General features: G+C 43.0%; 1 non-coding gene across 1 annotated transcript; it reads right to left on the minus strand.

Annotated features, from left to right (window-relative positions):
• Positions 1-5162: 5162 nt before the first annotated feature.
• Positions 5163-5300, minus strand: LOC114813106. The gene has a single exon (XR_003760717.1). It is a non-coding gene; the product is annotated as a small nucleolar RNA SNORA7 (small nucleolar RNA).
• Positions 5301-10431: the final 5131 nt, after the last annotated feature.

The following is a 10431-nucleotide window of genomic DNA, read 5'->3' on the forward strand; positions in this document are numbered from 1 at the left end:
TTTCATTCCAAACTCCACAAAACATTTCAAACACCAGGAACTACAAACATTTATTTTATGTTACATTAAAAAATACCAATTCTTTGGGTCCCAACAAGGCAATTTGAACGAAGCAGAATAATAATAATGATAATGTTGGCATTTGTTAGGCGCTTCCTATTGCCAAGCACTGTTCTAAGCGCTGGGGTAGATACAAGATAATCAGGCTGTCCCATGTAGGGCTCACAGTCTTAATTGCCATTTTACAGATGAGGTAACTGAGGCACAGAGAAGTTAAGTGTTTTGGAGCCAGGATTAGGATCCAAGACCTCAGACTCCCAAGCCCGGGCTCTTCCCACTAAGCCTCGCTGCTTCTCATACGTGGCATGTTACTTCCATCGTTATCAGAGGGACGCTGAAATGAAAGATTTATGTTCTGGTGGCCAAAATGGGAAAAGAGATCACTCTTTAAAATTTTAATAATTGATGTGTTAAGAGTAAGGATTGGCTTAAAGCATTCACTACATAGCCATGGGGCCATTAAACCAGATCTAGGGCATTATGGCAGTAGCTTCCACAGACTGCTTCTAGATAGGAGGAAGGTATTTTTGACAGATAGAAATTCCATCTGAAACCCCACTCCTTCTCCTCTGGCTCACCTCCCCATCTCCCTTCCAGATGCTGCACAGAAGGTGTAAAAAGCATGGGAAGTATAGAGAGACAGGTACGGGAGTGTGAAATAAGAGACCTGCCATGTGTTTAAAAACACTAGAGAAAGGTTTTCTCAGTGTAAAGTTCAATGGGGAGAGGAAATGACCTCTGGAAGGGGAAAAATGTAGAAGGCCGAGAAAGATATCTATATTTGCCAATTCTTACCTGTGTTGCAAATTAATAGTTGTTTCTTGGAGTTGTCTTATCTTTCTAATTCGAAAGGAATTTGCGACTGCCTACCCGAGGGCTCAATTTGAAATGCAATGCCACCAGAGAATCTTGGACTTGAATTCTCCATGTTAAAATAGTCCAATCTCAAGGTAAAACAAAAAAAAAAAGGCCTGCTACAATTTCATTTTCTGAAAAACCTTTCTTTTTCCCAGATGGGAAGAGTTGGGGGGGAGAAGAGCAGCACATAATTTCCGGCAAATTCCCAAGCAAACATAAGACACATATGGGGCTCGGTCTCTCAGTAAATACTTCTGTCTGCACATCCTCAGATAATTTTCTACTGATAATGTGCACCTTAACAAAGAGAACCATCCTCTCTCATTTTATTGAAAATGAAGCTGCTTGGGATTGGGTATTATTTTTTCAAGAGAAAGTTGGTTTTACCTGTTTCAGACTTGGACAATGCCTGAACTTTAGGGTCTCGTCTTGTGTTATGCTGTCGAGTCGTTTTTGACCCATAGCGACTCCATTCACACATCTCTTCCAATAGAGGACCTGAAACTCCCCAGGTACATTCCTGAGTGGGGCTTGGGAGAGTTTAGAGTTTCTACCAGATGCCTAAAAGACACCACGTGCCGCCTCACACACTTAACCTACCACGTTGGGCTGGCTCTGGGGCGGGTAAGAAGAAACCTCCGATGCATTGTTTTCTTTGGAATGATGAGCGCTTATCTTATTTATTCCAATTTAGACTGAAAATTACTTTATAAAGTCAATCAACATCTTACTAATGCCGACAGTTGTTCCAAAGTGTGAAGATGAAGATGTTGCAGACTTTTCTTAGATTGCAATTTTCAATCTCGTCAGGAGTTCGAAACAAGATGAGAACCCTCGATGAAATCCAGACAGCCCACCAATTGAACCCACCAGTATCTGCTAATTCCAGTTGTTTCTTAATATCTTTCTTTCAACTAGGAGTCATGCCAATTCCTCTGGCTTATTAAATCCACCTCGTATGTGGTCTGATTATGGATGCCAAAATCAATAAGGAAACTGTTGGTAACATGGAGTAGCACCAAATCATTCTATGAACTTATTTTAAGTTAATTTCATGAATTAAATTAAAAAATTACATCAGGTTTACTGACAGCTCTTTGTTTTACAAAGACTATGTCTCTTTACCTATTAGATTCTACTTTTTTTTCTTCTTTAAACATTCCTACTGCTGTTTTGCTGGAAAGAAAAGGGAATTCAAAATAATTATCTGGAAATGAAAGGGCGGGAAGCAAAGTTTAGAACGACTATAGAGTGTACTTTGAAGTGGGTATTATATCCTGTTTGAATTCAACTAAATTAGAGACGTTGAAAATGGAAAAAAAAAATGGTGAGCTAAATGTTGATTAAAAAAAGATATTTTTTTTTAAAAAAAGATCTTTTATATCTCCTTCAGACTGTGAGGCTCAGTCAATCAATCAGTGGCATTTACTGAGAGCTTACTGTGTGCAGAGTATTGTACTAAGCGCTTGGGAGAGTACACTACAACAGATCGGGTAGACAAGTTCCTTGCCTACAAGGAGTTTACTGTCTGAAGGGGGCAATAGACATTAATGTAAATAAATAAATTACAGATACGCACATAAGTCCTATGGAGCTAAGGGAGGGGTGGATATAAGGAGCAAATCCAAGTTCTAAAGGAGTGGGAGAAGAGGAAAATAAGGGCTTAGCTGGGGAAGGCCTCTTAGAGAGCCTCTGCTCATATCATGGAGAGTGTTTCCATGCAGAAGGATAGTTCTCCTTCCTGCTCTCCACTAGAAAGAATCAGGAAACCATGGGTTGTCAGTATCCTGCCGGCCACCACCCCCCTCCACCACCACAGTACACTAACGACTTTTTTGGGGGGACAACCTGCTTACCCTGTATCTCCTCCAACGTTTTGAACAGTGTTCGGCATATAGTAAGCTCTTAGCAAATACCAACATTATTATTATTATTATTTTTTTTTTCCTACAAAACCCATTTACAGCCCAAGTTACTCCAAGCTCATTTGGGCAGGGAAGGTGTTGGTTGTACTATTCTCTCCCAAGCACTTAATTGGTTTCTCAGTACACAGTAAGCGCTAAATACTACTGACTGACTGACTGGTGTTGATGCTGTGCTATATTACAGTGAGCAGCATGGAGGTAGCCATTCTGGTAGTCTTTCTGGGGTAGCCACACTATTAATAATGTTGGTATTTGTTAAGCGCTTACTATCTGCAGAGCGCTGTTCTAAGCACTGGGGGAGATACAGGGTCATCAGGTTGTTCCACCTGAGGCTCACAGGTAATCCCCATTTTACAGATGAGGTCACTGAGGCCCAGAGAAGTTAAGTGACTTGCCCACAGTCACACAGCTGATGAGTGGCAGAGCCGGAATTCGAACCCATGACCTCTGACTCCGAAGCCCGGGCTCTTTCCACTGAGCCACGCTGCTGCAGTTTTTGCTGCCCATATTAGCCTGCTTTTTTCTTTTTTTTCCTGAGTGTCTCCACTCTGTGAGGCATCTGAGGTGTCTCTAGAATCAAATATCTTCACCACTTATGGTAAAGACCTGACAATAATCCCTCTACTTTTAGCTGTTTCAGACTCCCCACAACAGTGAGGAGTGAGGCAGACTCTGTGAAAGTCAAATAGGGAAGCTTCTTAATGAGGATTTTTCCAGGTAAGTTGGAACACAAAGTAGCTAATGCTGCAGAAAAGATAACAAAGATAAAATTATTTTTAAGATGCTTTTTCATAATCTTTAAATCATTAGGCTGAACTGATTTCACAGATATTTACACCAGGCCATTAATTGACAATCTGTTAACCTTGCCCATTAATTATCTCTCTGGCTTTGGAGGGATGCAACACAATTGCCTATTGATCACTGGAATCATTATGTTGCCATGAAATAAATTTGAATGATGTTGTGGCATCAACCCTGATAAATTATAAATGTTTCTCAATGTTTAGAATCCAGGAGATGCCTTGTCACACTGGACTATTTAAGCCAATTCAATTGCAAATCAGCATGTAATGAGCTATTTAAAAGAGTTCAGTCCAAATAAAGAGTTCTAATTGAGAGAAAGTAGTTATATACACACTATGATAAGCTAATTTAAATATATATATATAAGTGTGTGTCCATATACAGTATGCTCTAGTGGAAAGAGCATGGGCCTGGAAGTCAGAGGACCTGGATTCCAAATCCAGCTCCACCACTTGTCTGCTGAGTGACCTTGGGCAAGTCACTCAACTTCTCTGGGCCTCAGTTTCCTTGTCTGCAAAATGGGGATTCAATACCTTCTCCCTCCTCCTTAGATTGTGACCCCTATATGGGATCTCATTATCTTCTATCTACCCCAGAGCTTAGTTCAGAGCTTGACACATAATAAGCACATAAGGAATACCACAGTTATTTCAGTAAATGTTTGATAAACATCAGGGATTGATTAACTGATCCTTTGATCCATGACCTGTTCCTGACCCAATCACTGTTACTCCTCGCCATGTCTAAAACCTGGCGCTCACCAGATGACACTGGTCTCCCCTGCCACTCTCACCCAAAGGGGTCTCATTTCTCCTCCTCACCAACTCACTGGGAAAGGAGAGGAATGGGATTCCTTCTCACTTTCCTATGCTGCTTTTGCACTATCCCACCTCCCCCATCCCTCTCTTTCCATTCCTTGGAATCCCATATCATCTGCTTTTACCATCTACTCCAAATGGTAGTCAGAGTCACCTACATTCTAGGTCCCTCCTGAAACTTTCTGAAACATTTTCCTCCCTTTGTTTCATTTCTTCTTTCTCCAAATCTATGTTGATCCTTGGGGATGTTCCCAATGACCCTTCTGCTGCCCACTTCCTCTCACTCTTCAACTTCAGTGACCTCCTGCTCCTTCCCACCTCATCCATTCTCCAACTTCAAAACATACTCCATCTCTTCATCTCTAAATCTCTATCTTCAGTAACTCTGAAATTCTTCTCTATGACACAGTCTCCTCACATGCCTTCTCTCCCACACAGCTTGTCTTGTCTTATGCTGCCAAGTTGTCTCTGACCCTTAGCGACACCATGGACCCATCTCTTCCAGAACCCCCCACCTCCATCTGTAATTGTTCTGGTAGTGGAGCCATAGTTTTCTTGGTAAAAATGCAGATGTGGTATTGCCATTACCACGTGTATTGTATTGTATTACCATTGCTTCCTTCCATGAAGTAAACTTGAGTCTCCACCCTCGAATCTCTCCCATGCCACTGCTGCCCAACACAGGTGAGTTTTGACTTGTAGCAGATGGCCTTCCATTCCTTAGCCACTGACCAAGCTAGAAATGGAATGAGTATGCATCTGCTTGACTCTCCCTCCTGTAGTCGAGACTGGTAGAGATCTGGAAACTCTCCAGGTGAGACCCTGAGAGGGATCTCACACAACTACTTCCCATAAATCTGTCCTATTTCCTAGAAATATATGTTATTTTGATCCCCTCCAATATACTGCAGCCATCCCACCCAGTTTGACCTCCATACCAAACCGACTTCTCTTAATCCACAAACTAAAACCCTCAACACCATCCTTCCTGTTGAACTCAGCTTCCTTGGTATCCTGTCCCTCCACCAATTTCATACCAACCTCCCACAGCCCTGGATCACCATCATCAGTGGTATTTATTGAGAGTTTACTGTGTTCGGGGCAATGTACTAAGCACTTGAGAGAGTACAACAGGGCCAGTAGATATTTTCTGCTTACAGCAAGCTTAGTTAGTCTAGTGGGGGAGACAAAAATGAATATAAACAAATAATTTGTAATACACAAATCACCTCCACAGTATACTTCTTTCTCTCCTGGACTGGAGGCATAGAGGGCTGCTGGAGGAAATCCAGACATAAGGCTGCCCTTGTCCATCTCTATTATTCCTCCCTTACATTAATTCTGCTCTCCCCTCCACCCAGCAATATTTCTGTATCCTTATGTAATTCCATACCCACTGATTCACCAAATATTCCAGAAGCTTCATACCTTCCTTAAACACCCTGCCCCCCTAACAGCTTCCTGCTCTTTTCCCTATCAACCGGGCCACATAGCTTATTGATAAAATTGAAACATCTGGTGTGATCTCCTTAAAATCTTCCCTACTCCTCTCCAGGTCCTCCCTCTTGCTGCACCTTCTGACTCTCCCATCTTTCCCAGCAATATCTCAAGGGGAGATTTCCCAACTATTCTCAAAATCTACCCTCTCCACCTGTGCCTCTGATTTCATCCCTTCACACCTTATCAGAACACTTCCCCCTCTCATCTCACCCTGACCACCATTTCTATTTCTCCAATGGCTTATTCCCCACTGTTCACTTAACCTTAGCCATAAAAAATCCTTTCTTGACCCCATAAATGCCCCAAGTTGTTGTCTCATCTTCCTCCTATACTTCCTTTTCAAACCCCTTGAGCAAGTTGTTTACACCCACTAAGTTCACTTTCTCTCCTCCAATTCTCTCCTTGACTCCCTCCAATCTGGCTTCCAGCCCCCTCACTCCTACCCCTATGTGCAGAGCACTGTTCTAAGTGCTGGGGTAGACACAGGGGAATCAGGTTGTCCCACGTGGGGCTCACAGTCTTAATCCCCATTTTACAGATGAGGGAACTGAGGCACAGAGAAGTTAAGTGACTTGCCCTCAGTCACACAGCTGACAAGTGACAGAGCTGGGATTTGAACTCATGAGCCCTGACTCCAAAGCCCATGCTCTTTCCACTGCGCCACGGGCCTGGGAGTCAGAAGCTCATGGGTCTGCCACTTGTCTGCTGTGTGATCTTGGGCAAGTCGCTTCACTTTGCCGTGCCTCAGTTACCCCATCTGTAAAATGGGGATTGAGACTGTGAGCCCCACATGGGACAGGCACTGTGTCCAACCTGATTTGCTTGTATCCACCCCGGCGCTTAGTAGGGTGTCTGGTACATAGTAAGTGCTTAACTAATATCATAGTTAGTTAATGGAAACTGCCCTCTCAAAGATCACCCATAACAATCTTCTTGCCAAATGCAGTGGTATCTATTGCACCCTAAGCCTCTTCAACCTCTCATCTGCCTTCAACATGGTAGGCTACCTCCTTATCCTTGAAATATTATCTCTCTGACCTCTCCTTTTTAGCCTCTTTCATAGGCTCCTCTTTAGCATCCCACTCTCTTTCTTCCAGGGGGTGTCCGTCCAGGCTCACTTCTGAGTCTACATCTATTCATTCATTTAATAGCTTTTATTGAGCGCTTACTATGTGCAGAGCACTGTATTAAGTGCTTGGAATGTACAAATTATCAGTAACAGATAGAGACAGTCCCTTCCCCTTTGATGGGCTTACAGTCTAATCAGGGGAGATAGACAAAAACAATAGCAATAAATAGAATCAAAGGGATGAACATCTCATTAAAACAATAGCAAATAAATAGAATCAAGGTGATGCACATCTCATTAGCAAAATAAATAGGGTAATGAAAATATATACAGTTGACCAGACGAGTACAGTGTTGAGGGGAGAGGAAGGGAGAGGGGGAGGAGCAGAGGGAAAGGGGGAAAGAGAGGGCTTAGCTGAGGAGAGGTGAAGGGGGAGTAAAGGGGGAGCAGAGGGAGCAGAAGGAAAAGGGGACCTCAGTCTGGGAAGGCCTCTTGGAGAAGGTGAGCTTTAAGTAGAGTTTTGAAGAGGGGAAGAGAAGCAGTTTGGTGGAGGTGAGGAGGGAGGGTGTTCTAGGACCACGGGAGGACGTGGCCCAGGGGTTGACGGTGGGATAGGCAAGAACGGAGGACAGTGAGGAGGTGGGTGGCAGAGGAGTGGAGCGTGCGGGGTCGGCAGAAGAGAGAAGGGAAGAGAGGTAGGAGGGGGCAAAGTGATGGAGAGCCTTGAAGCCTAGAGTGAGAAGTTTTTGTTTCATGCGGAGGTTGATAGGCAGCCACTGGAGGGTTTTAAGAAGGGGAGTGACATGCCCAGAGCGTTTCTGCAGGAAGATGAGGCGGGCAGCGGGGTGAAGAATAGACTGGAGCAAGGAGAGAGAGGAGGAAGGGAGATCAAAGAGAAGGTTGACCCAATAATCCATCCGGGATATTATGAGAGCCTGTAACACTAAGATAGCCATTTGGGTAGAGAGGAACACCTATTCTCTGTCTACATCCACTAGCATGTAGAGTTATTTGCTCCCAAGGCTTCAACTACCATCTCCATTTGGATGACTCCTAAAGTTCGTTCCCTTTCCAGCCCTGATCTTTCTCCTTCTCTGCAATCTAGTAGTCATGCTGCCTTCGGGACATAGTTAATTCTATGTTCCATCAACACCTCAAACTTAGCATGTCCAACTCAGACCTCTTCATCTTTCCACCCAAATCCTACTCTCCCTGACTTTCCCATCACTGTAGAAACATCTCTGTCCTCCCTGTCCACAAGCCCGTAATTTTAGCATTATCCTCGACTCTTCTCTTTCATTCAGCCCACATATTCAATCTTTCACCAAATCCTGTCCCTTCTACCTTCACAATATTGCTAAAAATTGGCCTTTTATCTCCATCCCTAATGCTACTATGCTATTCAGGGACTTATCAGACCCCGCCTTTACTACTGCATCGGCTTCCCTGCTGACCTCCCTGCCTTTAGTCTCTCCCCACTCCAGTCCTTACTTCACTCCGCTGCTCAGATCAGTTTTCTAAAAAAAAAAAAATTCAATTCACATCTCCCCACTCCTCAAGAACTTCCAGGAGGCCCATCCACCTCCGCATCAAATGGATACTCCTTACCTTTGGTTTCAAAGCACTCAATCAACTTATCCACTCACCCTTTCCCCTACCCCATATTTTAGCTTGCTGATTTCCCACTGTAGCCCAGACTGTACACTTCATTCCTCTATCACCAAACTAATCACTGTACAACATTCTTATCTATCTCACTAATTATCCCTTGCCTGCATCCTATCTCTAGCCTGGAACTCCCTCCCCTTCCATATCCACCAGACCACCAGTCTCCCCACCATTAAAGTCTTATTAAAAATCACATTTCCTCCAAAAGTCCTCAATTCCCTAACTAGCTTTCCCCTCTACATCACCTATGCACTTGGATCTGTACCTTTAAGCATTTGATATTCACTCCACCCTCAGCCCCACAGCACCTATGTATATATCCATAATTTTATTTTAATGGCTGTCTCCATCTCAGTACTGTAAAACTCCTTCTGGGCAGGAAAAGCACACCATCCCAAATGCTTAGTGCACTGATTTGCTTACAGTAAGTGCTCAGTATCTATTATTGATTGATTGACTGAGTTGACGTGACTCAGGGTGCAGAAAAGTTGATTTTTAAAGACTTTTTGGAGGAGGTGACAAGTCAAAATGCACCTGTGCTGGGCAGCAGCAGCATGGGAGAGAGTCAAGGGTGGAGAATCAGGTTTCCTAAGTGGAAGGAGGCAATGGTAACCCGCTTTCATATTTTTTTTTTTAACCAAGAAAACTCTATAGATACACTGACAGCATGATTGCAGATGGAGAGTGGGGCATTCTGGGAGAGATGTGTTCATGGAATCTCTATGGGCCAGAAATGACTTGACAGCATAAGACAAGACAAGAAATTTTATGAAGGTTCTGGAGGTTTCTCCTAGATTTCTGCCTTCCTCTAGTCAGTAAGCTCATTGTGAACAGCGAATGTGGCTGCCAACTCTGTTGTCTTGTATGTACTCTCCCAAAGGCTTCGTAGAGTGTTGTGCACATAGTAATCATTCAATAAGTATTCCTGACTGACAGATTGATTTCATTTCCCTGTCTCCCAAATCAATCTCTAAACCATTATCCCTATCAGTCCATGTTGAGAAACAAAGACTAGAGCCATGTGTGTTCACAGTGACTTACATTCATCTACCCTGTGTCTTACATTAGGTTGTAAGCACTCCCAAAATCACTTTATGGGTTTCTCCATAAATCCTTGGACATTGACGGAAAGAGAGATAAAAAGATCTCAAATACCTTAGCTAGTGCTTTGAACTTGTCACCCTATTAAGCAATGAAAACTACATTTGATTTAGTCAGCCAAAATATGCTTTTTTCCCATTACCACCAAGACCAGGCAGCATATGGTTGATTTGAGGGTTAAAAACAAACAAAAACAAAGAAAGATTATGTTTTTCCCAGGCCAAATGGCAAGAAACCAAAATGGTTGATATGCGTTCCAGTGAGCAGGCTCATCTCACAATGTTATTTACACAAGTATTCCATTCAATCACATATTTTTTTGAACATCTATTCTGAGTTGAACTCTAAATTGCATGTATGGGAGAATATACCAAGTTAGAAAACAAGGTCCTACCCTCAAATATTTTACTAGCTAATGGATTATTTACCCTTATACTGTCTTCCATTTTCTTTTCCAATTCTAAGAGTATTTCTTGGACTTCTGAGCTTCCTTCCTCTTTTATCCTGCATCCCTTAGATCATTTCAGCACTTAGAACAGTGCTTGGCATATAGTAAGCGCTTAACAAATACCATCAGTATTAAAGGAAGAGTCCAGACTTTAGGGCTTAAGTTTTAGGGGCAGAT

This window comes from Ornithorhynchus anatinus, chromosome 6 (genome assembly GCF_004115215.2).
Source record: "Ornithorhynchus anatinus isolate Pmale09 chromosome 6, mOrnAna1.pri.v4, whole genome shotgun sequence".
Classification (NCBI taxonomy): Eukaryota; Metazoa; Chordata; class Mammalia; order Monotremata; family Ornithorhynchidae; genus Ornithorhynchus; species Ornithorhynchus anatinus.